The sequence below is a fragment of the Acinonyx jubatus genome, chromosome B3 (genome assembly GCF_027475565.1).
Source record: "Acinonyx jubatus isolate Ajub_Pintada_27869175 chromosome B3, VMU_Ajub_asm_v1.0, whole genome shotgun sequence".
NCBI classification, from domain to species: Eukaryota; Metazoa; Chordata; class Mammalia; order Carnivora; family Felidae; genus Acinonyx; species Acinonyx jubatus.
In genome coordinates, this window is record NC_069386.1 from 42,291,949 (window position 1) to 42,319,673 (window position 27,725).

Here is a 27,725-nt window from a genome sequence, read left to right on the forward strand (position 1 = left end):
TTCACTGGATGGGCTCAATAGGAGAATGGAGATGACAGAGACAAAAGCCAGCGACCGTGATGATAGATCACTTGAAATTATCCAGTTTGATAAACAGAGAGAAAAAATCCTGCAAAGAAAAAAACAGAACCTCAGGAACCTATAGGATAAATTAAAAAATGAGAGTTGGGAAATGTTTTTGTTGGTTAAAGATAACACTACAAACACATTGCTGAGAACAGTTAAATTGAAAAAAAAAGTAATGCCACATTCATTTTGATTTTTAAATGTTGAACCAACCATGCATTCTTTGTATGAAACCCTCATAGTCATGAAATATCAACCTTTTATATAATTCTGGATTAGATTGCTTGACATTTCATTAAGCATTTTTGTCTTTATGTTCATGATGATATGTTTTGTGCTTTTCTTATAAAACTCATGTTTTGATAGTGTTATGCTAACCTCATATTTGGGAATTTTGCAATTCTCCACTTACAAAAAGAAGTTGTGTTTGATTAGAATTATTTATTTTTTAACCTGAGAAGCTATCTGGACTGACTTATTATTGTAAGAAAAATTCAAATTATTAAATTACTTTTTTTTTCTTTTTGAGAGAGAAAGAGAGAGCATATGTGCATGCATATGAACAGGAAAGGAGCAGAGGGGGAGAGAGAGAGAGAGAGAAAGAAATCTCAAACAGGCTCCATGCCTGGCAAGGAGCCTGGTGCAGAGCTTCATCTCATGACCATGCGATCACAACCTGAGCCAAAATCAAGAGTTGGACGCATTGTGCCTGGGTGGCTCAGTTGGTTAAGCGTCCAACTCTTGATTTTGGCCCGGGTCCTGATCTCATGGTTTGTGAGACTAAACCGTGCATCAGGCTCTGTGCTATTCTCTCTGCCTCTCTCTCTCTCTGTCCCTTTCTCGCGCACTCTCTCTCTCTCTCAAAATAAATAAACTTAAAAAAAAAGTCAGATGTGTAATCAACTAAGCCACCCAGGTGCCCCCACATTGATTTCCTAAATCAAGGGCTATTCCGATTACCTGCATCTTCTTGTGTCAGGCTAATTTGTATCCTTAACATTTGGCAATTTCATCTGATTTGACAACTCTATTGGCATAAAGTTGTTCATAGTATTCTATTACTATTTTGGTTTTGTTTAATGTGGTATCTCTAGTGATGTCATCTCTTTATACTTTATTCTTTTATTTTTGTTCAATCCAGTTAAAGTGGTTATAAAATTGTGATATTTGTCTATTTTCTATCTTATTGGCTTCTGTTCTACTCCTTCCCACCACCCCCCCCCCCGCCCCCATCATTTTGCTTAGGTTGGTTTAAAATTTCTCTTCTCTGCTTAGCTTCTTAAGGAAGAAGTTGAGATCACTGATTTTATACTTTGTCCTCCTCCTGATAGAAGCATTTCAAACAATATATTTACCTTTAAGCACTGTTTTGTTTATATCCCACAAATTTTCAACTGATATATTTTTATTATCACTCAGTTTTAAATATTTTAAAATTTCCTTCATGATTTCTTCTTTGAACTATTATGTAGGAGTGTTTGGCTTAAGTTCTTTCTTTTTTTTTTTAATTTTTTTTAATGTTTATTTATTTTTGAGAAAGAGAGAAAGAGACAAAGTGTGAGTAGAGGAGGGCCAGAGAGAGAGAGAGAGAGGGAGACACAGAATCTGAAGCAGGCTCCAGGCTCCAAGCTGTCAGCACAGAGCCCGGCCCTGGACTTGAACTCACAAACTGTGAGATCATGATCTGAGCCGAAGTTGGAGGCTTAGCCAACTAAGCCACCCAGGCACCCCAATGTTTGGCTTAATTTCTAAATATTTGAGGATTTTTCCATATATTATTATTACTTTTTTCTAGTTTAAATTCATTGTGTTTGGAAAACATACTCTATGGTTTCAGTTTTCTTAAATTCATTGAGCTGTGTTTTATAGCTTAGTATATACAGTCTCCTTCAGTGAATTCTTAACATATTGAGTTGTAAAGAGTGTGTGTTCTGCTGTTGGGTGGGTGTAGGGTTCTCTAAATATCATTAGGTTAAATTGCTTGATGATGTTGCTCAAATTTCTATTCTTACTAAGACTTTTATCTACTTCTTCAATTGGTTACTGAGAGGGGTATGTCAAAACCTGTCACTATGAATTTGAGTTGGTGTACGTTCCCTGTCAATTCTGTCAGTTTTTGCTTCTTGTATCTTGAAACTCTGTTATTAGACATAAACGTATTTAGGACTATTATGTCTTCTCCTTGAATTGACCCCTTTATCATTTTAAAATGCCCTTTTTAATCTCTGGTCCTTGTTTTGAGGACCACTTTGTTATCTACAAAGCTGCTTATGATTAGTTTTTGCATGTGGTAATACTTTCCATCTTGAACGTTGCATTCTTACATGTCTTTATATTTAAAGCATACCTCTTGTAAGCAACATGTAGTTTGATTTTGATTTTTTATCTGGTGTGACATTCTCTGGTTTTGAATTAGAGTCTTAATCTATTTTCAGTTAATGAATTATCTGCATGATTGACTTTAAGTCTAGCATTTTGCTATTTGTTTTCTATTACTTGACTCTATCTCACTATTCCATTTCCAGATTCTGTCTGGAATCTCCATTTAGCTCCTATTGCCTGAACATGTATAGTTTAGTACATGTTCTGAGCATCTACAACTTAATATTCTGCCAAAAGATTAAGGGGATCTGTATGTGGGTTTTTGGAACTCTTTCTCTGTGTAGTTTTTTCTGTGTTACCCCATATTACAAATCCCCCTACTTCATCAGCCCTGAATTTCAGTTTATACCTGTTAAACTCATCAAGACCTCAGAGTTCTTGGGAGACACCTCCTTACTTTGTTGTGCAGAAACTGACTTTGGGCAGAAATGTGGGTGGTAGTGCTGGTCACCACATATATTTTTTAGCCTCTCAGGGATGACAGTCTTGTGCTGTTTTCCATTGACTCAAATAACTTATTCATGTATTTTGTCTAGTTTGAGAGTTGTTTACAACAGCAGGGATAGTCTGGTACCAAGTATGTCCTCATGATTAGAAGCAGAAGTCTCACTTCCTTTTTTTTTTTTTTTTTTTTTTACCAAGTTCAACTTATTATTTAAAGTAGTTGGAGGTTAACTTAATCCAACTGCTGTTCCTTCTCATTCTCCTTAAAACAAGACAAAAGCATATGTGTCCAAGGGCTAAGATTATGAAATATATGCAATTAATACTATTGCACTAATAAATTCTATGAAAACATAAACTGGCATTTAAGCTTGAATTTTGAGTTTGGCATAATAATTTTTAAAACTCTCCAAGGAAGAATTTTAAAAAGGCAAACCAACAGCTCTGTATAGATTAAATATTGGAAGTTGTGTTTTCTTTCCATTTGGAAGCATCGATTTCTTCTTTGCCTGGGTTTTAATGTGATGCACTGATTGACAAGGCTGCCTTAGGATGGCAAGTCCATTGCATTTCATTTTTTATCATCTCCAAACATCTTGATTCAGGCCTCAGAATCAATGATTACAGTGTTGTCCCTAACATTGTGATGGGTTGTTTTGTTTTAAAATTTAACCTCTGTGGGTAAGTGCAGATGTATCTATTATTTTGTAGACCTGTTTTGAAGTGGCTACTTCTGTGACTATTTATTCAGACTTCTGTAATTTGTGACTTGTGGTTCTTCAGGCAAGTGTCAGCAGAAGTTAATCTCTCTTAGTTAGCTCTTTCTTCTTAATAGAGGCAGAGTTACCAGGAATCAGAGAACTGCCCTCCTCATTTTCTCCAGGTCACATGACATGCAGAGGCATTCAGGGTTAACATGTCACAGACCATGGCTCCAAAGAGTTAACTATATTCTTTTGTTCCCATTCGTGCACCAATTGAGAGGAGCTAAAGCTGAGCTGAGCATAGCCTGAGCTCAGAGAGTATAGAAACAAAACTTGCAGGTATCCAGTTCTGCTTTGTCTCTGCCAAAGGGTAGTCTCCCTTGTCCGGGGTTGAGGACTGCTTCCTCAGCTTCTTGCTAGCCACTCATTGAGGACTGGGTGTTTCTTAGGCCTAATATACAGAGTATCTCATATGACCTTGGACTTTTTTCTTATAGAAGGAGCTGGAATATGTAGACAGGTTATGTAGATAGTATATAGGAATCTGGTTATACTTTAGGGTCATTCACTTGGCCATACTTGGTCAGATTTGCTGTTTTTTTCCATACTTCTTAAGAATACTAAAGCTACATTTCTTTCAAGAGAAGTTCCCAATTCAGACATTTTCCTTAGTAAATCTACTTGAATTAATGACATTTTGATGTATTTTAATTTTGGGACTCAAAACAGGCATATTTTTTTTCTTTCTCAGTTTTCAGTGCAATAGATTGTTCTGTGGTTGCACAAAGAAGTTGTATTATTCATTTAATGTTAAAAAATGCTGTTAGATAATATTTAGGATCTATTAATGGAATGCTTATTTTATTTGTTTTTAGAATTCATTGTTTTCTAATTCCATATATAAATAATCCACAAATACGAGAAGCTCAGGCGTTCATCTGTCTTGTGATGCTCTTAACTCAATGTTCAGGGATATATTCTTGGGAAGAGCTTTGTATGGAAAAAATGGAATGGATGGACTAAACAATTCCTCTGATTTTTCAAATGGAGTATATGGTCTGTCAGATCTCTTTGCCCTTTGGAGGTCTCATAATGACCTGGTAGTACAATGGAAGTAGAGATTTCCCTGAGTCCTCCTGTAGTCATACGTTTTCCTTCCTTTCTACTGTGAAGGTTTGTTAAAGTTCATATCTCAGACAAAAAGTTATCTAATCTTTTAAAAAATTTCCAACCTGGAATTGGTAGCAATCTTTAACTTCCCACCTGCAAAGAAAGAAAGGAGGAGACTCTTTAATAATAAAATAATAATAACTAAATTTAGTACAAGTCTGAATTCACAAAGGCCTTCCTAATGAAAACTTTACAATAACTCTGGGAGGCAAACAACATTATTACTATCACTATTGTACAGAGGAGAAATGGAAGTTTGTAACCATATTATGCAAGGATATTATAGAATCTAAAAATGAGAAGAGCCTTACATATGAATAGAGAGATTTTGGAATTTTGAACATTAAAATTTGCTTTTGATTGAACTATGGAACTGGAGTGGATCTGTGAAGTTCAGCTTAGTAGTCTTATTTTCCATACATACATACACAGACCCAGGATACTAGGAACCTGCCAACACTTGAAGGGCTCCCAGTATCAGAACTGGATCAAGGCACCCTGGCCAGAAAAGCAACCTCTGGGGAAGAGCTGACTATTCATATTTCTACCTAGCTGCTTCCTCTTACTCATTTCTCAGCACTCTGTCCAGAGTGGACAGAGGAAGAAGGCCTAGATTGTTGAGGGCTTAGTAAGGGAAGGTATATCCTGCCCTAAAGTCATTTTGCTCCATGGCATTGGGTCTCTCAAGACCCTCATTAAAATGCAACTCTGCCTAGGCAGTAGGCTCCAAGATCACATCAGCATGAATTAGTTGGTCTGATTGCAGTGTAACTTCCAGGGTGACAGCTGCCCGGGCTGGCGCATCTTTATTGGGCAAGAAAGGAAATGAAAGACTATAGTGCACAGGATTGAGGAAAGTGAATTTAATTGGGACACTATGATGGACAATCCTGGAGAGTTCAACAGGCACTGGGTAACTGGGTTTGGCAAGTTGGGAGAACACCAGGCTTCACTCAATTCTGCACAGAGCCAATTCTCTTTGGATCATCTTTCAATGTGACTCCAGGGACTTATTGATCATTCATTCGTTCATTCATTTATCACACATTCTGGAGTTACTTTTTCTCAAGGAATTTTGCTGAGCCTATTATAGTTAGAAAGATTAATTAATTAACCCCATGTTACATTATTGAGTTTCATATATTGACACAATGGTAGATACTGAGAGAACACACACATGAAAGTGACATAGTCTTTGCTGTCAAAGAGTCTACAGTCTAGTACACAAATAAATACAGTGGTATAAAGGGGAGTCAGATGTAGATACTCAAGAAAATACTCAGAATGTATAATGAAATCCAGAGATAGAGAATTTTTCTGCAGCTGTGTGTAAGGGGAGAGTTAAGGAAGGGTCCATAGAGGAGGTGGCTTTTGAACTTGCTCTTGAAGAGTGCTAAGAATGTCACTCACAAATATGTATCTTCAGGTCACATGTCTCCCATGAGTCCAGATTCATATATCCAACTGCCTGGTCAACATCCTCATGCACATATCAAATAGGCACCTCATACCTGACATGTTTATAATTAGACTTGATTTTACCACCCCACAATGGCTTGCCTACCAGTGTTGCTCACAAACTCCATTCTTTCAATTGGTCAGGGCTTTTCTCTTCTCCTTAAACTAACCCTTTCATTTTTTGCCAAAGCCACAGTTTATGCATTCAGTAGATTATTGCCGTGTGAGACTTAGATTTTTTGCTGTGTTGATGAAACTGATATATAGCTAGTAAGGACTCAATAGTATTAAAGATGATGTTTTACACTCTTAAGACAATCTATTCCGAGTCTTTCTTATCTGAACCTGGGACTTTAAACATGCCTGTATTTTATAGGGGTTAATACCTTCGTAAGACTTGTGTCACCCTTTACGATTTTACCAAGCGTGATGTCGGTGTGCATTTTCATTTTATTTCATAGCAAGAACATCAACACACATCTTTTTATTTTTCTTATTCCATAGACAAGGAAGCTGAAGGAGAATGAATGGTTCACCTGTGATATTCCAGCTAGTCCACAGAACAGCCTGGACTGACAGCATGACCCTAAGCACTTCTGGGCAGCTTGAATCCTCCAGGCAATCAGTGGTTCAGTCTGAGTGGGGGAACAGTGTTAGATTACTCTGGAGGGGAAGTTTGGGACTCATCTGTGGAGAGCCTTAAATGCCACTCAGTAGTTAGGACTCAGTCTTCTAAAACTGGGATCTTCTGAATAGGACCTACCCCTTCCAGGTACATACTAGGCCGGCCATCTGGGCACAGCAAAATATTAAAGTTTCTGTTCAGATTTGTAAACCTCCTCTTTCTAACTGCTATTTTTGTTAATGTTTTATAATATGGTAATATATTTCCAGAGTAACACATGAATACACACACACATATATTTCTATCTCGAAATCGTTTCTATTGGTAAGAGTGAAGTGACACTTTTTGAGCAAGACAGTATCATGATGACAGTAGTAGTTCTTAGGGAAAATTAACCGCAGGTGCTATAGCTGGGGACACAAAAACAGCCCCATGCACAAGGGTTCCTGAGCACACCATCCAGTCTGGTCTGCATGGAAGCGTAAGTGAGATGAAGCAAGTGAAAGCACCCTAAAAATATAAAATAAATAAGAAAGCATACCAGAAGATGCAAACAGAATTTATCTTTAAAACTGCTTAACAGCTGATGCTAGATTCTTGGAAATCGAAGACGCTGTTAGAGGCTAAGAGGAGAAGCTTAAAAAATAAGATGAGGAACTTGGAAGCGAGGCTGAGGAAACCCTTTTCAGATCTGACTGAGCAGATTTTGAATTGTTTATTTACTTGGCATTCCTACTGTCTGTTTTAGAATCATTAGAGCCTTATGTGGAAAAATAAAAACACTTTAGAAAGTGGAGCTGTGCTTTGAAACACCCAAATGAGCTTCTAAGGCATCTTTACCTTTTTATACAGGATAGCGTTTATCATTCTGTGGTCCAGTGCTGATAAAACATTAGCAGAAAGGCACATGGTGAAGGAAATAGCTGTGTGAAGAAATTGACTACCCAAGCATTAATAAGTAGGAGGTTCCATTTGTTCTCAACCCCCTCGAGCTTCAACATTTTTTTTATGCCCAGAAGGGAAGGCGACATTTTTCTGTTTTTCAGAACTGAGCTGAACCTGTGTTTCAGGAGCTCTGGCTTGAAAAGCTTTTATTCTACAAGGAACAAAGTGGCAAACTTTCTAATTTAGTTAAAATTCCTGTAACTTAAGAACCAGCTAAAAAGGATCTTGGTGCAGAACAGTCTGTTTGCCAGAGTGAGGACTCCACTGGCGTGACAACTATTTTTAGGGAAAGTGCTGGCAGGCAGCATTCTAATGAAAGGCACAACAGAAGCACCCTAAATGCCTTCCCTCTTTGTCCAACCTAGACTGGAGAGAAGGGCGGTTTTACAATCACATTTTCTTTAGTTCAAAGATTTTATGTGTCTGTGCATATTGCATATGGTTCAAACACTGCTAAGTTCCATGGAGGGGAAAAATACCATTTGCAAATCCCTGGCTTATGGTGGTTGTTGGTTGGTTAGAAAATGATCACTTCTTGGCTTGAGGAGGGTTGTACGGAGAGACATCAAATCTTAACCAGGAGTGTAACTGAAGAAAGTATTGAGGAGAGAAGCTGAGGCACTGTAAATAAGTGAAATTCAAACTGGTCTTGGAAGAAATAATGCATTTGTTGTTACGATTACCTTTGTTGAAGGCAAGAGATTTTTGTTTTTGTTGTTGTTGTTAGAACAAAGGATTCTACGTAAACAACAGAAATAAACAAGACATTCCTCACTGGCTGCTCCTGGCTTTGGGTTTCCTGTGGTTGGGCTTCTTGCAGGGAGAATTCTAGCTGGAAGAGTAGAGGGCAGCAGGAGCCCTGAGCTGGGTGGAAGGTCAGGAGACCTGGGTCTGGTTTGTTTCTGTCAAGAACGGGCTCTTGGGTATGACCTTGAGCAAAAGCTTCTGTTCTCAGACTTGTGTGTTTTTTTTTTTCTTCTTTTCTGTAAATGTGCTTTTTGAAGCTCTTTCCAGCTCTAAGAATGTGAATCTGTACCTATAGTTTTCCATGTTTCTCCTTTTTTCACTAGATAATATGAGAGTAACTTCTTTCCTCCAACGATGGCCACAACGGAGCCCTGCACAATTCTGGCCCCATGCCTTCCCAGTGGGGCAGGCAGATCAGCAACAAGCACCGTCTTCCCTTGAGTGTAACTCACCTTCAATTGTAGGCTGCCCCCTTATGTTACTTACCACTAAGAAAAAGAACACACAACTCCACCTATTAAACTTTGCCTATCAATTGTGGAACGTGTCCTAATTTCAGAAGTGGTTTTCAGAAAAATAATAATGTGCATCCAGGGATGATGCACTGTAGCCATGGAATGTGTCGTAACTGGTAGAACAGGTGCTCAGGGAAGCACCAGAGGAGCGGCAGGTACTCTGCCTTGGAAGGGTCTGGTTCAAAGTCTTTCAGGAGGGTTCTGGGTCAGTTGAGAGGCATTAGAACTCAGCCTGCTTGAGCTCCTTCCCTAGCCCTGCCGCTTACTGGTTGCATGACCTAAGGCCAGTTTTTTCATCTCTTTGTAACTCAGTTTTCTCATCTGTAAAATGGGGTATAAGGATAGCAATTGCCTCATGGGATTGTTGTAATGATTAAATTAATGATTATATGTAAAACATGTGGAACAGAGCCAGGCACTTAGTAAGCACTCCTTGAATATTACGATTGACGTGATTCTGTGATTAATGCCTGCCACAACCACCCCCCACCCGCCACTCCCATGAATGTAAGCTCTAGGAAAGCAGGGACCAGGCTTATTTGGCCTCCTAATTGTAGTACCTACCTGTGCCTGCCATATAGTAAGTGCCAAATAAATGAATTTGTTATTTGCTATCCCCCATTGGACAGTGGCCAGTATTCCCCTTTATCCATGATTGTACAGCCCATTCACTGCTCTCCCAACACTCTTACATGAAATGAGCATGATAAAATCCTACTGAAATTAGTTTTGGTACAGTTAGCAAATGTTTCACAGAGCTATACTCCCAGGTCCTTGTAAATGATGGGTGTCTTTGCCTTATCAGTTTGTAGACGATGGCCTACTAATAGGACAGAAGTAGATGCTAGAAATAAATGAATAAGGAGACCCACTGTTCCCACAGCTTAACTTTTTCAAGGCTTTGCTGATCCGAAGGCAGATGATGTCCTTGAGCGACTCCACAACCTAGATAAGGCTGGCTAAGACAAAAGGACTGTCCCTGCTTTGACAAATGGGACTGACCTTCTAGTCCTGGTAAAACATTCTGGTTTCAACAAAGTCTGTATCAGGTGGGAGATGATATATGGCTGGAAGTATGTAAATCCACAGGCAGGTGTTAACTGGCTGCCTTGTTATGCAATTAACCCACAATTTACAAGCACATCCAAGAAAGAAGGGAAGTTGTATTTGCCATCTCTTCTGGCTTTTTAGTTAAGTGGCTGTATTAAGAAACACTTCTGAAAAAGAAAGATTCATTAGTTGTAGATTCTAAGAGTCTCTATCTGAATTAAGATTCTGTAATTCAGCTTCAAATAACACTTGTCTAAACACAAGATGAGTCAATTAGCAGAATTGGAGGGATATCAAGCTTTCTTTGTATGTTTTCACTGCTGCTATCCACAGCAGTCAAGGAAGGTAACTGCAGACATGTATTTATCAGGCCAGAAGTGAAGTGGCAACTGAGAAATGAGAATTTCATAGTTAATTTGAGTCATAGGAAGAAAAGACATCGTATATTATTGGGTTCTCTGTCCTCAGTTTCAGGTAGAAACTTACTTTCCCATCCATTATCTTTTGGTCTGATCCAACATGTCAGTGTGGTTCTCTTTCTCTGAAGCTAATCCAAATCCCTGTATTTTTCCAAACTTGCAATTCAATGTCATTATATTGCAGACACTTGAAATTTTGAATTACTAATTGAAAGTTTGATTCAATTTGTAGAAATGAGGGCCTGGGAGGACATGATAAGTACCTTCACGTAGTTGAAGGTCTGTCATGGGAAACATGAAAAACGTTTGGTAAGGGTGTAGAACAAGGGACAGATGCAGCAGAGGGAGTTTTTAATTCATTATAAAGATGAATTGTTTATCAATCAAGGATGAGCAAAAATGAAATGGGTAATCCCAGGAGAGAGGCTGTTTCCCATCTTAGAGTAATCCCTCGATTTGCCAGTCATTAGTGCTCTTGCCAATATCTGGCTCTGCTCTCCTTCCAGTCACTTGAAAGACCGAAATTCTGGGCTCCCTTGTGGTTGAGCAGGGCCATGCTGTTGAAAACCGACCTCTGTGCTTCGATCCAAAATGTAACGTGAAGACAGAGTTTGGGATCCGGAGGAACCGTAGCTTTATTGCTTTGCCTGGCAAAGGAAGCTGCAGCAGGCTAAAGCCTTCAAAACTGCCAGCCCGCCCTGAGGAAGGGACTGGCTCGGGGCACGGGTGGGTGAGGGTGGGAGGGGGTGGGAGGGTTATAGGGAATTAGAAGATCTAGCTGGTTCCCATAGGAATTATGTCAGCCTCATTGGTCCTGTGTTCAGGGTGTTACTGAGTTCCTAAAACGAAAGGCCAAGAAGGGAGGAGGGGAGGTTTGCAGAAGAGAGGAAAAAGGTTACTTAGTTTAAAACAGCGCTTTGCTGAAACATTAGTGAAGCCATTTTTATTTTTGCTCAACTTTATGCTGTTAAGTGGTTTCAGTGTGACTAGTTCCTCCTGTTAGGTCTAGCCCATACTATTAAATTGCCAGTATGAAATCCCAAGAGATCTCTTCCCCTGCCAATGAAATCTAGAAAGCATGGGCCGAGATTGAGCTTCCATCAACTTGATTACCAGGAGCTAACCATGAGCGGAGACTCCTTGTCATCCTGCAGTGAACATACAGTGAAAAGGAGAAATGAATGTTGTTTTAAGCCACCTAGTATAACCTAACTCATCCTGAATACGGGCTTTGTTCACATATCCTTGGGCAGCAATAAGCTCAGGAAGGCAGAGCCCTCCCCTAGCCTGAGGGTTGGATTGTGATTGGTCACAGCCCATTGTGGCAATCCCATTTCTCTTTGCCAGAGGAAAAAACCCTGATGGCTGGCCACATGACCACATTCCGACTGATGAAAATTAAAGGAGGTCTTGGATGGGAAACCCTTTGAAAAAATTTTGTGGGGCCCCTGGGTGGCTCAGTGGTTGAGTATCCATCTGACTCTTGGTTTCGGCTCAGGTCATGACCTCACAGGCATAGGATCAAGCCCTGCATCATTTGCACACTCCCCCCCCCCCCCCCGCCCCCCAAACAGCATGGAGCCTGCTTGGGATTCTCTCTCTCTCTCTCTCTCTCTCTCTCTCTCTCTCTCCTTCTCTCTCTGCCTCTTCCCACTTTTGTGCTTGCATGCACACACACTCTCTCTGTCAAAATATAGAAACTTTAAAAAATTGAAAAAAATAAAAAAAGATTTTTGTTCCTGATAAAAGGAGGGAAAAGAACAAAGAGAGGAATTATTTTCTTCTTGCTTTTGATTGTTTCGTGTGAGACCATGACACATGAAGAGGGGAGGAAAGACAAAGTCTGTTTCACACAGAAAGAGTGGTAAACTTGTGGAATGCATTATTCCAGGGGGTGGCACAGGGTGTGCTCCAGGAAGTGGAGTTCCCATTTCCTATGGCCACGTTTAGGCCAATGATACTCCCACCTATGTGTCTTATTGGCTGCTCAATCTCATGTCCAAAATCTGTTCCTCTTCTTGGGATCCCTGTCTCAGCTAAAGGAACCACAGTCCTTCCTGTTATCCAGATCAGAGACCTGGGAATTACTTTGCTTCTGCCTCTACCTTATCAAGTCCCTTATACTTCCCAAGTCCATCTATTCCTGTCCATTTCCATTGCTTCTGCAAAAGCTCAGGCCATCTCTGCAAAGGGCTGTTTACCTGAGTGGTTTGCTTAAAACCTAGCTCCCTTCCAGCATAGTTTCAAATTGCACCCAGAGGTATCTTTCTAAAACAAAGTGATCATGTAAGGCCCTTGCTTAAAACAACCTCAGTGACTTTCTGATGTCCCCTGGATAAAGCCCCCAAATCCTTGGCCAAGTTTTAAGACCTTTCATGGTCTAGCTCTGGCTATATGTATAGTCTCAATTTAGGCCACTCCCACCTGTTACCTTTGCTCCATTCTTTTTTAAGTTTATTTATTTTGAGAGAGAGACAGAGAGAGAGAGAGAGAGAGAGAGAGAGAGAGAGCATACATGCATGCAAGCGGGGGAGGGGCAGAGAGAGAGAGAGAGAGAGAGAGAGAGAGAATCCTAGGTAGGCTCTATGCTCAGTACAGAGCCCTATGTGGGGCTTGATTTCATGAACCATAAGATCTTGACTTGAGCTGAAATCAGGAGTTGGTCGTTTAACCAACTGAGCCACTCAGGAGCCATATCTTTGCTCCATTTTTCACTACATTATCTACAGGTGACAGAATGCTGCATGGTCTCTTCCTTCCCTGCCTCCTATACATGCTGGCCTGTTTTCTTAGAACTACTCCTTCCCCTTCTCTTCCCAATCCCTTGCCCAGCTAACTGCCCGTTTTCCTTAAGGACTTCCTTCCTTGTTATAGAAGTTATGTTCTTGTAGAAGCCGTGCTCGCTTCCTCTATGCTGGCTGAGCGGCCCTTCTCTGTGCAAATATCACACTCTATTGCTCTCACCATCTTAATCTTTTTTGTTACCATGGAATTATAGTTTCCTATTAGTCTTCCATCTCTCCCACCAGACTGTAGCCCCTTGAGGGTGATGATTGCCCTTTCCATCTTTGGGAAAGTTGCTGACATGGATTAGGTTCTCCATGAAGGGATGTGCATGCAATCATTATATGCCTCTTTGCTAGACAGAACAGAGTCCATGCACGTGGGTTCTGAGAATACTCTTGTGCTGATGACCTGATGGATTGATAGCATGAGACAGGCATGATGGTGAGAAAGACAACTGGGGTTTGATAGGCTCTGGGTCTGGAAGCGTAAACCAGGCAAATACCATGTACATGATGAAGCCAGAAGTGCAAACAAGAGCAGGGATAGAAGCTCAAAAGGCATGATCTGGGCCTGGGAAACTATCCAGCTGGATAGATCCTAGGCAAAAGCCCTAGGAGGAAAGAACACTCAGATTGAGGTAACAAAGGCCTAAAACAGGGGCTAAGGCTGTGTCTGAGCACAGAGCCAGGGGATGCTTGCTATCTTTAATACAGACAGAACTTAGCTGGCCTGAGGAAGATGCAAGGTGAAACAACAAAAGGAACCTGTGTTAAATTAGAGAATGCTGGCTCTGTAACCATTCATTTAGTAGTGAATACCCTGCCTATATAAAATATGTACCCTTCATGTTGCAGTAGATTAGACCTAGGGTTGTTAGCAGGCAGACAATAGGAGGCAGAGCTAGTTCAGGGTAAAGGAGGAGGAGAGCTGTGGTCCCAGCCTCAGCTGCCCTCTGGGAGGAGCAGCATTAAGAATCATCATTGGGTCCTTTGTGTGAGGATGTCCCTGGTTTCTGCTACAGATTCACAAGAATGGTTCCTGTTAGTGATGGATCCATGGAGACCCGCAGATCCGAGTCAAGAGTTAATAAATTAGGAGAAGTAAAACTGGACTTTATTGGAGGAAGAATTTATTTTTTTCGAAATTTATTTATTTATTTTGGGGGAGGGAGAGAGAACGTGAGCATGGGAGGGGCAGAGACAGAGAGGGAGAGAGAGAATCCCAAGCAGGCTCTGCACTGTCAGCACAGAGCCTGACATGGGGCTTGATCCCATGAACCGTGAGATCATGACCTGAGCCAAAATCAAAAGTTGGACACTTAACTGACTGAGCTACCCAGGTGCCCCTGAAAGAGTAATTTATTAAGTAGTGAGTATAGACCATGAAGCCAGAAAGAACACTTAGCCCAAGTCAAGGCTTTCTAAAAATCTCACTTTGACATTTTACATGAACATCTACCTGTCATCACGACTTAGAATGCCCGTGAGATAGTGCGGACTTGTTTACTGGTCTTTTCTAAGACTTAATGTGGCCCAGGCGTTTAGAATCCATGTCTTCCTGCTGGATTCAAGCAACTGATACTCAAGTGATGAGATAGTCTTGTAGGAATAATAACAGTAGAGAAACCTGTCTCTTCACTCCCCATTGGCCCTTAATGGGGCCATGGCAAGCTTCACAATCAAGTTTCCAATCTTCTCTATGTCTAGGCCTTTGCCTTCCCTGCCTCCAAAGGCCTCCAAAGGTACTCCAAAGGTACCTCCAAAGGTACCAGGCTACCCTATGGTTCCATTACTTTATCTTATTTTCATTTTATGGAAAGAAACTTCTCTTGAGTGACCCTGCCCCACTCCCTCTCCCTTTGTTCCTGCTCTTTGGGCATTCACACCTAGCCCTGTTACTTCTTTTCAGTGATGATGAGTCATTGTTCACAGGGGCATGCAGATGAAGCAAAACACCGTGGTGGGTTTGCAGAGATGGAGTATACGCTTCACAAATGCTTTTTCCATGTACAGTCAAGCAAGTCAGACTTGTGAACACCACTGAATTTAGAATCAAACTTAACACTCTTTGAGTCTTTCTATCTCTAGGAGAATTTCTTTACAAATGCGTATCTAATAATTGCTTTTCCCTTGTTTCTGATTTTTAAAAGAGACCTAATATTTTGGCACGTAATACAGACCTAATATTTTGGCACGTAATACACGCAGCTCGTGTTATTTTCTGTTGTCCTTAAGAATAGCATGAAATCTATCCTACTCCATGAAGATTTCATAACAAGTGAAGGCACTTTATAACAAGTGAGGAAATGTTTACTGACCAGTCATTAACAGTGACATGATATGGGTTGAGAGCAGCCTGCCAATGAAAACACAGGACTGTCACCCTCACTCCGCCAGGCCTTCACTGTGTGCCTACTGGGCCCAGCACTCCATTTGTAGAAGAGGGTATATTTTCTGGAGAAATGAGCAATATTCAAAATAAGGTCAAAGGGACTCAATCTGCAAAACAGAAGCTGCCATCTGATACATTACTCACATCAAAGGAGATCCAAGCGGGAATGTTAAGGGCAGTGGCCAGGGAACGACCTCAGGTCAAGGGTGGAAGGGTTCTCTGAGCTAGATACAGTTTCTTTCATCATTGGGCTGCAAGGACTCTAGCCTTTGATACCAATAATTAAGGGACATGACCCCAATATGTCCCTTATTATTATTAATAATAATAATAAACAGCATAAATACTGTGTGCTGTTCTGTTCTAAGAAACTTACATATTTTTCTCCTGTAATCCCTACAGTAACCCCATGAGGTAAGTATTAATATCATACCCATATTACAGGTGAAGGGAACTAAAGCACAGAGAAGTTGAGTGGCTTACCCATGTAGAAAGGAGCTGAGCTAGGATTTGGATCCGGGCAGTATGGCTGCAAAGCTTCCTCTGCACGATTGCCTCCCTACACAGGGGATGAGGTCAAATCTTTAAGTTTTGAGTTGGTGGTCCTTTTTCTGTTCCCATCCCAAGCAGTGCTTTGTTTTCAGTAATAAGCAATACTTATGTATTATGTATAATATGTAATACTTATGTTTAATACATAGTGACTCTCGATGAAAGCTGGATGCCAGTTTGTATTGTTTACGCAGTCGCAGGTCTGGAGTTTGGGGGGACGTCCCTAGAAGATACATGGTAGACATGGCAGATTGGCCTCACAGTGAGCCAGCTATAAGGGAACTGATTTTCTGAAGTCAGTAGAGTCCACAGGCCAAAACAAAAATTGGGATCTTAGGCAAGTGGTTTGACACTTAAACCCTTCCCCTTAGAACTTCTCTCCCACCTGGGCCTGTCCCGCTGGTGGCTCCTGGGGCTGTGTGTTTGGCAAAGCATATGTGTGAAAAGGCCAGTGTTTCCTTACATTTTATTCAGAGGGAAGTGAAAGGGAAAGATTGGAAATTGAAAAAAGCACGGTCCTCTTGTTGGGGCAGATCAGCCAAAGGAGAGTCCAGAGTCCTGCTCACACCTGCCACCACACTGCCTCCCACAGCCTTCCCAAGCAAGCCCCCTCTGAGCCTTGGCATTACTGGTGGTGTCCTCTCCCTGCATTTCAGCCTGCCATGATCCCTCATGGTTCCAGGGTCCAGCTCAAGGCTATGCTCTTCTGGGATGCTCCCCCCCCTCCACTTCCACATTCCTCCCCATTTGCCCTTCCTGGAGCCCCTTGACATGTAGTCAGAAGCACAGAGCTCCAGGAGGTAGTTTGCTCCCCCTGGTGGCTCATGTCTTCTGCTCTGTATCAGTATGCACATCTGAAAGGTGGAAACTGTGACTTTGGCATGCTCTCCCAGCTTCTCCACTGTACTGGCCCACTGTCTACTGGTCAGTGTTTCTTTGCACCCAAACATTTCAGCATGGGGTTTGTAATCTCTGGATTTGGAGTGTGTGTACGGGGAGGGGAGACAAAAGAGAAGCTTGAGAGGAAAAAAGGTGGCTTGCTTTGGGAGAAGAGAGATGCTTTCCTAATAAAAGATAAAATGGCCAAATGGGGGTAGGCTTGTGCCCCTGAGATAAGAGGAAAGGTCATTTATTTAAATGGTAAATGGCTAGAAATGCAGATCGGATTTATAAGGCGTCTACAAATCCATAAAAAAGCTTGCACACAGATGCATGCATAATAATCCCGAATTGGCTATGAAATTTATCTTCATGAGTAAAGAGAGGAGGGACTGTTGATCCTGTTATGATTTTTACCCCATCTTTCCGAAGAAGACAGGATTAATACCAAGAGAGATAAATCATGATGTGATTTTTGTATATATGCACAAAGCAAACACAATGAATATTTGATTTTCTTCAACTTCTGCAGGGCTAAATCAATTTGAAGAGATAATGGTAGAGGATTAAGTTATTGGAACGTGTGTAACTATAAAGTTTTGAATACAGTTAACTCACAAGTTATTACAATTTCAGTATAACATCTGTTATCGTTGAAATAGCAGATGTGTTGTGTATTGTGAAACTAAGGGAAAATTGGATAGGCATACGTTTTTCAAAAGAAGCCAGGCTCATATTAAATTATTTCTGAAATACAACACTGTGAAAATTATTGCAAAGGGCAGACTGACTGAAAGGGTGTCCTCAAAATGAGGCTATATCACGAATAATGCTATTAATAGAAAATCACCTTAAAATACAAGGCAAGTAAAATGTTCTGTGTCTTGCACTACAAAAGTAGAAAGAAGGGAAGTTATCATACTTAAGGACTTAGAAAAATTTAAAGCCACAGAATGGAAAATAACAATTCCTAAAGGTGGGCATGGTGTAAAGAATGATGATTTCCCAACTCTGCGGTCCATGCTCAGTGTCTTTGATTATACGCCTTTATTACAGTAACTACACTCCAAAGTCTTCATAGTCAGTGAATTATGCCCACCATCCTTTCAGCAATCCTATTTTCTGAATCCAGAGTTGGGACATGGGACATGTGCCTTAACGAGAACATGCGGGTGTGCAAGAATGGGGGAAGAGGATATTTGCCATTGAGGTTTCCTCATAAAATCCAGAATGTATGGTCACTTTCCTTACATTGCCCAGCAAAGTGCTGATCTTAAAGCCGAGACTCAGAAACCATTTATTCATGGATCTGAATTGCAGCCTGCTCTTTGCCAAGTTCCGCCCTTGAGGCACCTCTGTGAGTTTTCTGATTATATTATCGTGATTGCATTATTAGTAGCATTCAGCTTATATTTTGTCTAGAGTCTCGGAATTTGTTGCTACATTTTAATTTTTTTTCTCCACCTGTCCACCATAGTGCTTTTCTGTTTTGAAAGGTTTGGGGGGAAATGAATCCCACTGTATTCGTATTTATCAAGTTTCATGGTCAGGAAAGAATATACCAGAAATGTGAGGTTGGAGGTAGGGGGAGATCTAATTAAGCTTGACTCGGTCTGGTTTTCAATTCTACTACCGTTGACAGCTCGCTCCTAGGAGAAAGAGGTCCCAGTTGGTCTCTACCACAAAAAGGTTTTTAATAAAATATTCAAGAGAGCTGAGGACCTTTAGAATGGGTAATTTTATTCAACATACACTATGATCTTCCTGCTGGTTGTGGGCTCTGGACCAATACCCAGGAGCTTCTCTTGGAGTGCATGGCTATTATGCATTATGTGAGAGTATTCTGTGAAAAGTCAATTTACTCAGAGTCAGATACACCATATTTTAACTTTGAGACTAAAATTGTCTCTGGGGTTTAGTTTGCTGCCATGATTAAGTTCTTACTGTTCTGCAAATCCTAGATTTATTTTTAACTTCTTCAGTGCTACATTTTTTGAAAGGCTAATGAATGGTTAAAAAAGAAAGAGAAAGAAAAAAAAACACTCAGAAAAATCTAGGACTCAGGAAGAATGCTCTGATAAAGTGCACACTTTCATTAAATAATGCCTGTAGTGAGTTTACCTGCCGTTGGCTTTGCCTCTGGTTTCGAGAGCCTGCCTAACCAGGCCTAGGACTTAATGAGGTGGCTCCCTTCAGTGTCTTAGACACTTAGCTCTCAAAAATCTCTATCTACAAACCAATTTTTGCCATCCATTACGAAACGAGCAGGAGAAATTGAATGCGTGGGTTGAAATCCCTGTTAATCAATTGGACTATTCCCCCTGGGTTGTAGTTGAAGAGCAGGTTTTCATTATCTCCAATAATTAGCATCATCTTTTTTGAAATTAGCTGAATGGACTGACACAGTAATCTGTGGTGGATATGTCATGTGTCTTTCCATTATTAACTTTTTTGGGAGGAGGGAAGAGGAAGTAGGGGAAGAAACCGACTATGGGAATTTTTTTCTTAGTGGCATTTAACGTGAGCATGTGGTGGGGAGTGGGGTCTATTTTAGATGATCTGAAAGCATAACGAGCATGACTTTGGAGGTCTAATCAACGGCTTGAATCCTGTTCCTACAGTTTACTTGGTGAGTGAAATTGAGCAAGTTACTTACCTCTCTAAGACCATGTGTCTGCCTCTGTAAAATGGAGATAATAATAATGCTTTCCTAATAAGGTTATTGTAAAGATTAGATGAGAGAGTGCATGTAAAGCACTTAAGAAGTTACTGGCACTTAGTAAATATCCAATACATTGTAGCTACTATTATTGTAGCTTTATTACTTCAGGCAGCTGTCGTATTAAGTAGAAATTCTTTTTTATTCATCATGTATTGAGAGGTTCACTTAACCACTATGCTCAAGACTCCTGATGAGACCCTGAGAGGCATAGATAGATGAATCCATTGCTCTCCTAGGGGGATCAGAGGTGGTCAGAAATGATAATGGCAGAAGGCAGGAGGTGACAGGTGCCACAGAAGACGAACAGGGCAGTGTCTGGTTCCATCAGGGGGAACAAGCCCCTAATGGAACAAGGGGGCTAATGGAACAAGCCCCTTCCTTGAGTGGTTGATGACAGAGGAATGTGAGACAGTCACAGAGTGATTCTGGCTGTGGTTCCTGGCGGCAGCGGCCCGAAGCCTAGCTTTCTTTTCAAGGGTGTTATGGGCTGAGTGTTTATATTCTGACCTCTAAATTCATATGGTGGATCCCCAACACCCCATGTGACAATATTTGAAGGTGGGGTCTTTGGGTGGTGATGAAGTTTAGATGAAATCGTGAGAGTGAGGACACTCTGATGGCATTAGTGTCCTTATAAGAAGAGAAAGAGACAAGAAGAGGTCTCTCACTGTCTTTCTCTGGCACATAAAGACACAGCAAGAAGGAGACTGTCTGCAAGCCAGGATAGAGCCCTCATTAGGAACCACATCTGCTGGCCGCTCAGTCTTTCACTTTCCAGTCTCTAGAAACGTGAGAAACAAATGGCTGTTGTTCAAGCCACAAAGGCAGAGGGTTTCTGTGAACTTCCTGTTATCCTTTTAACAAGTCTCTTCTGTGATGTCATCAGCCAGAGTCCACTGCTGCTTGCCACCAAGAAGCTGACTAGTGTGCCCCTCGGTGGCTGGATCTGCATTCTGAGGGTGTGGCACAGCTTGGGTCTCTGGTCCTCTCTGCCTGCCTTCTTTTTCATCCTATTCCAAGAGGCTAATTCCTTCAGGGTTTCCCACTCTTCCAAAATGGGGAATCTGAATGGCTTAGTTAATGACCACTGGGCAGAGTGGGGCATCAGACCTCCTCAATGGATTGTAGTCAACTTGGTGATCGGGCCACCCTCAGCCTAATTAGGGACAAAGTCGTGCTGTGCACAAAGGGGGCATGTTCCCTGACAGGGCTAGTGAACATGGTAGGCACCATGATTGACTCTTCTAGTGCAGTTTTCATCATCTAACCTAAATTGAGGCACAAACTAGCAAGATACAGGGAGGAGGGTATCCAGGGCTGGGTGGCATAACTTGGAAGGGCTTATCAGAGAGAGATACCAACTCCACCAAACTCCCAATTATAATGGCTCAGATGTGATGGATGGAAGTCTATTTCCCACTTATGTAAAGACCTACATGGGAGTTCCTAATTAGTGGGTCTCCCCCCACCCCCTAGGCAGGGATCAAGGATCAGGACCCTTCCATTATAGGGCTTTACTGTCTTCAGCATATGGCTTCCCAGGTCTCCATGCTTACTTGCATTGAACTAGAAGGAGGATTCCACCTGCAGAGGTTTTTTTTTTGTTTGTTTGTTTGTTTGTTTGTTTTTAATTTATTTATTTTGAGAGAGAGACAGAGACAGGGAGAGTGTAAGCAGGGGGAAGGCAAGGGGGACAGAGGATCTGAAATGGGCTCTGCACTGACAACAGAGAGCTCGATGCGGGGCTTGAACCCACGAACTGCGAAACCACAACCTGAGCCAAAGTTAGACACCCAACCAACTGGAGCCACCCAGGTGCTGCCACATGCAGAGTTTTATAAGCCAGGCCCAGAATTGGCACCGATCTTTTCCATTCACATTCCATTGGCTAGCATGAAGTCACGTGGCCACTTCCAAATGTAAGAGATGTAGGGAAATGTAGTCTAGCTGTGAGCCAAGGAAGAAGCAATGGTTTGGCACATAGCTAGCTAACCTCCTGAGTCTCAAGCTGGGGCCTGAAGACTAAGAAGGATCTGAATGGATGGAGATGAGGGGATGATATCTCAGATAGCAGCAGGCCTGAGGACTGGAGTATGGAGAGCAAGAAGAGAGAGCTGGCTGTGAGGAGCTCAGAATGGAAAATTAACCTCTTCTCACCAAAGTTCCTGGTCTGAGATTTTAGTATCTTAAATCAAGAAACAGTGCTGTGGTTGAAGATGCTAGCTTGGGACCCAGAACACCTGGTTCAAATCTGAGCTCAGACACCTATCAGCTGTGGTATCTTGGATAACCTCTCTGTGCCTCATTTTCCTCATCTGTGAAATGAGGATAGTACTGTCTACATCCTAGGCATGTTGTGAGGATTAAAAACAAATTAAAACCTATAAAAGGTACAGAAGAGTGTCTGGAATATAGTACAATTCAATAAATGTTACTACTTTCTTTTAAAACACTTTTTTTTAAGGTTTATTCATTTTTGAGAGAGTGAGAGAACGAGCGCAAGCGGGGAAGGGGCAGAGAGAGACAGAGACACAGAATCTGAAGCAGGCTCCAGGCTCTGAGCTGTCAGCACAGAGCCGGACTCAGGTCTCGAACCCATGAGCCATGAGATCATGACCTAAGCCAAAATCGGATGCTTAACCGACTGAGCCTCCCAGGTGCCCCAAAATGTTACTACTTTCACTCTTTCTCTGTATATGTATGCATTGTGTGTTTGTGTTTAAATTATAACACCACGAGGACTTAGCGAAATCAGGGGTAAGGGAGAGAGACGGGAAGGTGGGCAAGGGATTCGACTTCAGCTTTGTATTTTAGTCACCAACTAATAATGTCACAACACTCTTATTAATCTTATTAATCTTAGTAGCTTAGACAGGCAGTGCTTTCTTCTGATTGCCTTTTCTGTCTCACCAATTATCAATTGGTTCTTTAGTGACATTTGGTTATACATTTTGTATTTTGTGTTATGACATAAATGTCTTCTCTCTCCCACCTTTTGTCTGAAATTTGGCTCGTTTGTACAAAAGATATAATGATGCTCATTAGTATTGGTAGCACCCAGCTGCTGCCGGCTTCCTTAGAGCAAAGCCCCACTCATGCAGGCCTTTATTTCAGTGGGGTGTGCTGCCCATTAATGCAAGGTCATTGCCAGTTCCTGCTCTGTTTTCCCCCTTCCTCTCTGTGCCCCTTCTGGCTTGCCTGTGCTATTGCCCAGTGAGCTGCTTTCCATGGTCAAAGACCACCTTTCACCCAGTCTCCTCACTCGGGCTGCAAGTTCTTGGGGTCCTATGGAAATATCCCCAAACCAGCAGCTGCTCCCAGGACGAGTCTGACAAGTCACACCACCAGCTGTCCGGAGGGGCGGAGCGGCAGCCTCGAATAAGGTGATGGGTAATGGGCGCTGACATTTGATGAACTACCTCTCTGCATTCTAGCTTCACAGAGAGTCCGGGTAGAGTGGGTTTGCCAAGTTCTCAAATAAGAAAACACTGTGTTTCCACTCGACTTCACATTCGGAAGTAAACTCGCTGGGCAACTTCTTATAGGAGGCTCATGTAACTTTAATGCCTCGTCTTGGCATTGTTTACTTGCCTGGCCGGTACTGGCCCCTCTGCTTGGCCTCCTGGAGGACAGGATTTGTTCCATGCCTCGAGGGCATGCCGTCCCAGGTCAGCAGATGGCCTTCTGATTACTATTTCCAGCCTGTCTTACCTGACCATTCCCTCACTGTATGAACAGCTGTTTCCTTCACTTCAGTGCTGCCCAACCGGATTGGTGATTTTTCTTCTGCCCTTTTGTTTGCACCGAACATAAATCTTTCTCTTTTTCTGACCTGGCCTGCAGTTCCATCCACCTGTGCCTGCCTTGAGCAATATATAACTCTCGCCAGGTTCTGTTTCTTTTGCCCACTTGAGCCTATAAACCAAACTTTCTTCTTCCTTCTGCCCCCTCTCCTGGGCTGATTCAGCACTCCTTAGCACCTGGCTGCCAGTTAACACTTAACCACAGAAAATACATTATTTTGTGGATCTGACCTGAACTGGAAACTTCTGACAGAATAAGATATGCAACAGAAATCTCAGTCCCATTGGCCTCCTTTCTCTCTTTTTCTGGCGTCTGAGGAGACACAAGTTACATCAGGTTAGCAGCGACTGTGCTAATTGAAAATGAGTTAATTAAATAACTCGGTATTTCAAGCTGTCAAAATACAGCCAGTCAATGGAATCAATCCAGTTAAATGTTTAACCATGGTCACAAAAATTGGACATGAAGTTAAGAAGAAAGGGAAAGGAACCTGTGTTCCTAAGAGGGCACTCTTCTGGTTTCTACACTATGACTAGTCAAATGCTATAGATTTTTCTCATTGTTACAACTGTTTCAGGGTGTTTGGCTTTATAATTTTATTTTAGTTTTCTGCTTTAGAGAAAAATCCTGCAACACGTTTTCTTGTTGCCCTCTTTTTATTGAAGGTGTAAAATGCTCTCAAAACATTGTTTCTAACTTCTAGCTGAAAACCAAGAAAGTGAAGTATTCATGCAATAAAGTTGTAGCAACAGGCTGGTCAGAAAGAGGGGACTCAGCTGTGGTTATAGTAAGTTTCCAGTGAAATGAATGAGGCCCTCTGTTACATTATGACTAGAATCTACCAAACACATCCTCCATACACGTGACATAGGTGATAACTGGTTGAGAATGTTTTGCTACCTTTTCATTTATTCTGGATGTTAAGCATGTAGGTTTTAAAGATCAATCGTTTCCCGCTAGCACACCCCCCACCCCATCATTTTCGCTTTGCAGTGGGCCAAGAATTGGTGTGTAATTAAAACCCAAGTGTCCAAATGAGAGTTTAATTGGTAAGGAGAGCATAAGGAACGCCTTCAAGATGACTTAGGCTGAATTGACAGGGCAGCAATCACATCTGGGTGGAAAATTCTGACAGTCCATCCATTTGGGAGGTCTCTTTCACCTCACAGAATTGGCATGTTGAATCCATTCTGCTTGAACTAACTGATCATCCCATTTCTTTGACAGAGCTGAATAACAGCTTATGGCATTTGTATGGTGGTTTTTATTTTTCAGTGTGTTTTCATGTGAGTTATCTCTCTTGATCCTCATATTAACCCTGTGAGATAGGTATGTCAGATATAACTTACCTATTTTATGTGTAGAAAGAGATTCAGAGTGGTTTACCTGGCTTGTGTGAGGTTATGAAACCAGTTAGTATTAGAACGAGATTTCTATGTTGGACATACTGATTCCTAGTCCAGTGAATTATTTTCATTTCACACATATTTTAAAAGGTATACTCTTTGAACTTTAAAATTTTTTTAATGTTTATTTATTGTTGAGACAGAGCATGGACGGGGGAGGGTCAGAGAGAGAGGGAGACACAGAATGGGAAACAGGCTCCAGGCTCCAAGCTGTCAGCACAGAGCCCAACACGGGGCTCGAACTCACGGACTGCGAGATCATGACCTGAGCCGAAGTCGGACGCTTAACCGACTGAGCCACCCAGGCGCCCCTACTCTTTGAACTTTCAGAAAACTAACACATAAGGACAGTGAACTTAAACCTATGTAGGACTCTTACCCCAACAGCAAAGCTCACGTAATGAGGTAAACTTTGTGGTTTGAGTCTCTAGTGACAGACCTCTGGCCCTACTGGATCCTGAAGTGTGAGCTGTGTCACCAAATCAAGAGTACATTATGTGCACTGTGGTTTTGATTCTAAGACCAAGACGCTGTTGATAAACATCTTTCTTAAACATTTATAATGCATATATGGTACTTAAATTATTTGTCAAGTAAATAGAACATTCAGTTATTCAGAATAGCAAGTATTTTGTTGTTAGTGGGTAGGAGTATCAAACCTGATGGATGACAGGGACAGTTGAGCCATTTGGTTGGGTCTTTCTACTTTCAAGATGGGAAATGAAGACCAGAGAAGCAAAGTGACTCAATCAAGGTCTTGTGCTATTCGACTGCTCTCTCAGGTCACCTGCCTTTCACTGTGTTGCCTGTTTACCACGGTGTTATTTCGGTAGTGTGAACCTGACCACTCAACCTCATAGAGGTAGATAGAAGCCTCTCTGGGGAAACCTCAGGTCCCTCTCCCAGTTATTGTATGTACAAATAAAGTCACTATATAATTATAGTTAGCTTTAAAAGCATGGGGTTTAGGTCCGTGAGTTCGAGCCCCGCGTCGGGCTCTGTGCTGACAGCTAAGAGCCTGGAGCCTGTTTCAGATTCTGTGTCTCCCTCTCTCTCTGCCCCTCCCCTGTTCATGCTGTGTCTCTCTTTGTCTCAAAAATAAATAAACGTTAAAAAAAATAAAAAAAATAAAAGCATGGGGTTTAGAGAAACAATTATCAAAATATTTGCATTAATTACAGATGCAGCAATATTCTTCTGTATTGGAGCTTGTTTAATATTGTGCTAACTCACTAGAAGTTAAGATCATAAGCTGTTTTCTTTGCTGGTTAGGTTCCTGGAACAACACATTTCACATATTTAAAGTAATAATAACAAATATGTAGTGAGATCTTATCATATCCAAGTACTTTGATTATATTTTCCCATTTAATTCTCTCAAGCACCCTCTGAAGCTGATACTGTTCTGATCTCATCTGACAGAGCAGGAAGCTGAGGCTACCCCCTCTCTAAATGGTGTTTTGATTTAAATCAACACAGTCTGACTGTACAACCTGCATTTTCAAACATTGCTGTTCAACTAACTTAGTCATATATCAAAAAGTTTCATGAACTTCTCGTGATGTTTGATTTCTCTAATGACCATGAAATGGACTGCAAATTAAAATATCATACGTTGCTTAATATTTTCTGCTAAGGACTTCTGGATTTGGAAACCAGGTAATGCAAGGGGCAGATGCCCCCCTGAATGAGCTCAAGAGGGTTCTCCAAGGGCACTGACCACACACAAACATCTTGTAGAAGGATTCCTGGGTGTGAAACTTTCTAGCGAGTTCTGTATCTCTAAGGAAATTTCTTGAGGCACCTGGGTGGCTCAGTTGATTAAATATCTGACTCGTGATTTTGGCTCAGGTCATGATCCCAGGATCATGGGACTGAGCCCTGCATCGGGCTTATCTGGAGCCTGCTTAAGATTCTTTCTCTTCCTCTGCCTCTCCCCCCAGCCTCTGGCTTGTGCACTCTCTAAATTAAAAAATATTAAAAAATAAAATGAAGAGAAATTTCTAAGCACACATAAGGAGTTGTCTGTTTAAGAACCTCTTTTATAATCTGGACACTTGTTTTAGAAGGTAATGAAGACATACACTTAAAAAGATAACAGTATGGAAATAGGTTTTTATGCCCATTTTCTGTTTTCATTTGTTTATAAATTAGGAGTAGGGCAATAGAGTTACATCTTTTTTCCTGTTTTATTCATTGTCTAGATGTCATCACCCAGAGTTTACCTCTGATCTCTGAGGATTCAGTGTGAACCATCACAGCACAGGCAGGCTGCCCATCTCAGGTGAGAGTACTTGGAATAATTAGCTTTTGATTTTGCAACCACACCAATTTAATAAGGAAGAACCCACAGAGAGCTTAATCAGCCTCACAACGTCTCTTTTACAACTCCATTTTCCCTTGACTTACCACCAGCTCTTTCAATAAACATGAGCTTGTGAAAGAAAAAGCTACATAAAATTTTATACTTCTCATATTCTGTTTTCCTTTTTAAGTTGCAGACTCAAGCCTGATTGTACTGCACTCCAACCAAAAGACCCCCTCAGGCAAGAAACACATTTATGGAAAGCTATTTATAAGGTTTAAATTATCCATACTAACATTCTTAAGATTCACCAGTGTGGTTTCTAGATGCCAGGTCCAATCCACAGTGACGCTT

The 27,725-nt window shown here is 41.4% G+C and overlaps 1 long non-coding RNA gene across 1 annotated transcript in view; it reads left to right on the forward strand.

The window, feature by feature from the left end:
- The window catches only part of LOC128315927 (uncharacterized), a 220,878-nt gene that overhangs the window by 33,612 nt on the left and 159,541 nt on the right, over positions 1-27,725 (forward strand). The window contains exon 2 of the long non-coding RNA XR_008299138.1: positions 27,271-27,350. This is a non-coding gene — a long non-coding RNA (uncharacterized LOC128315927). The remainder of the gene's footprint in view (positions 1-27,270; positions 27,351-27,725) is intronic.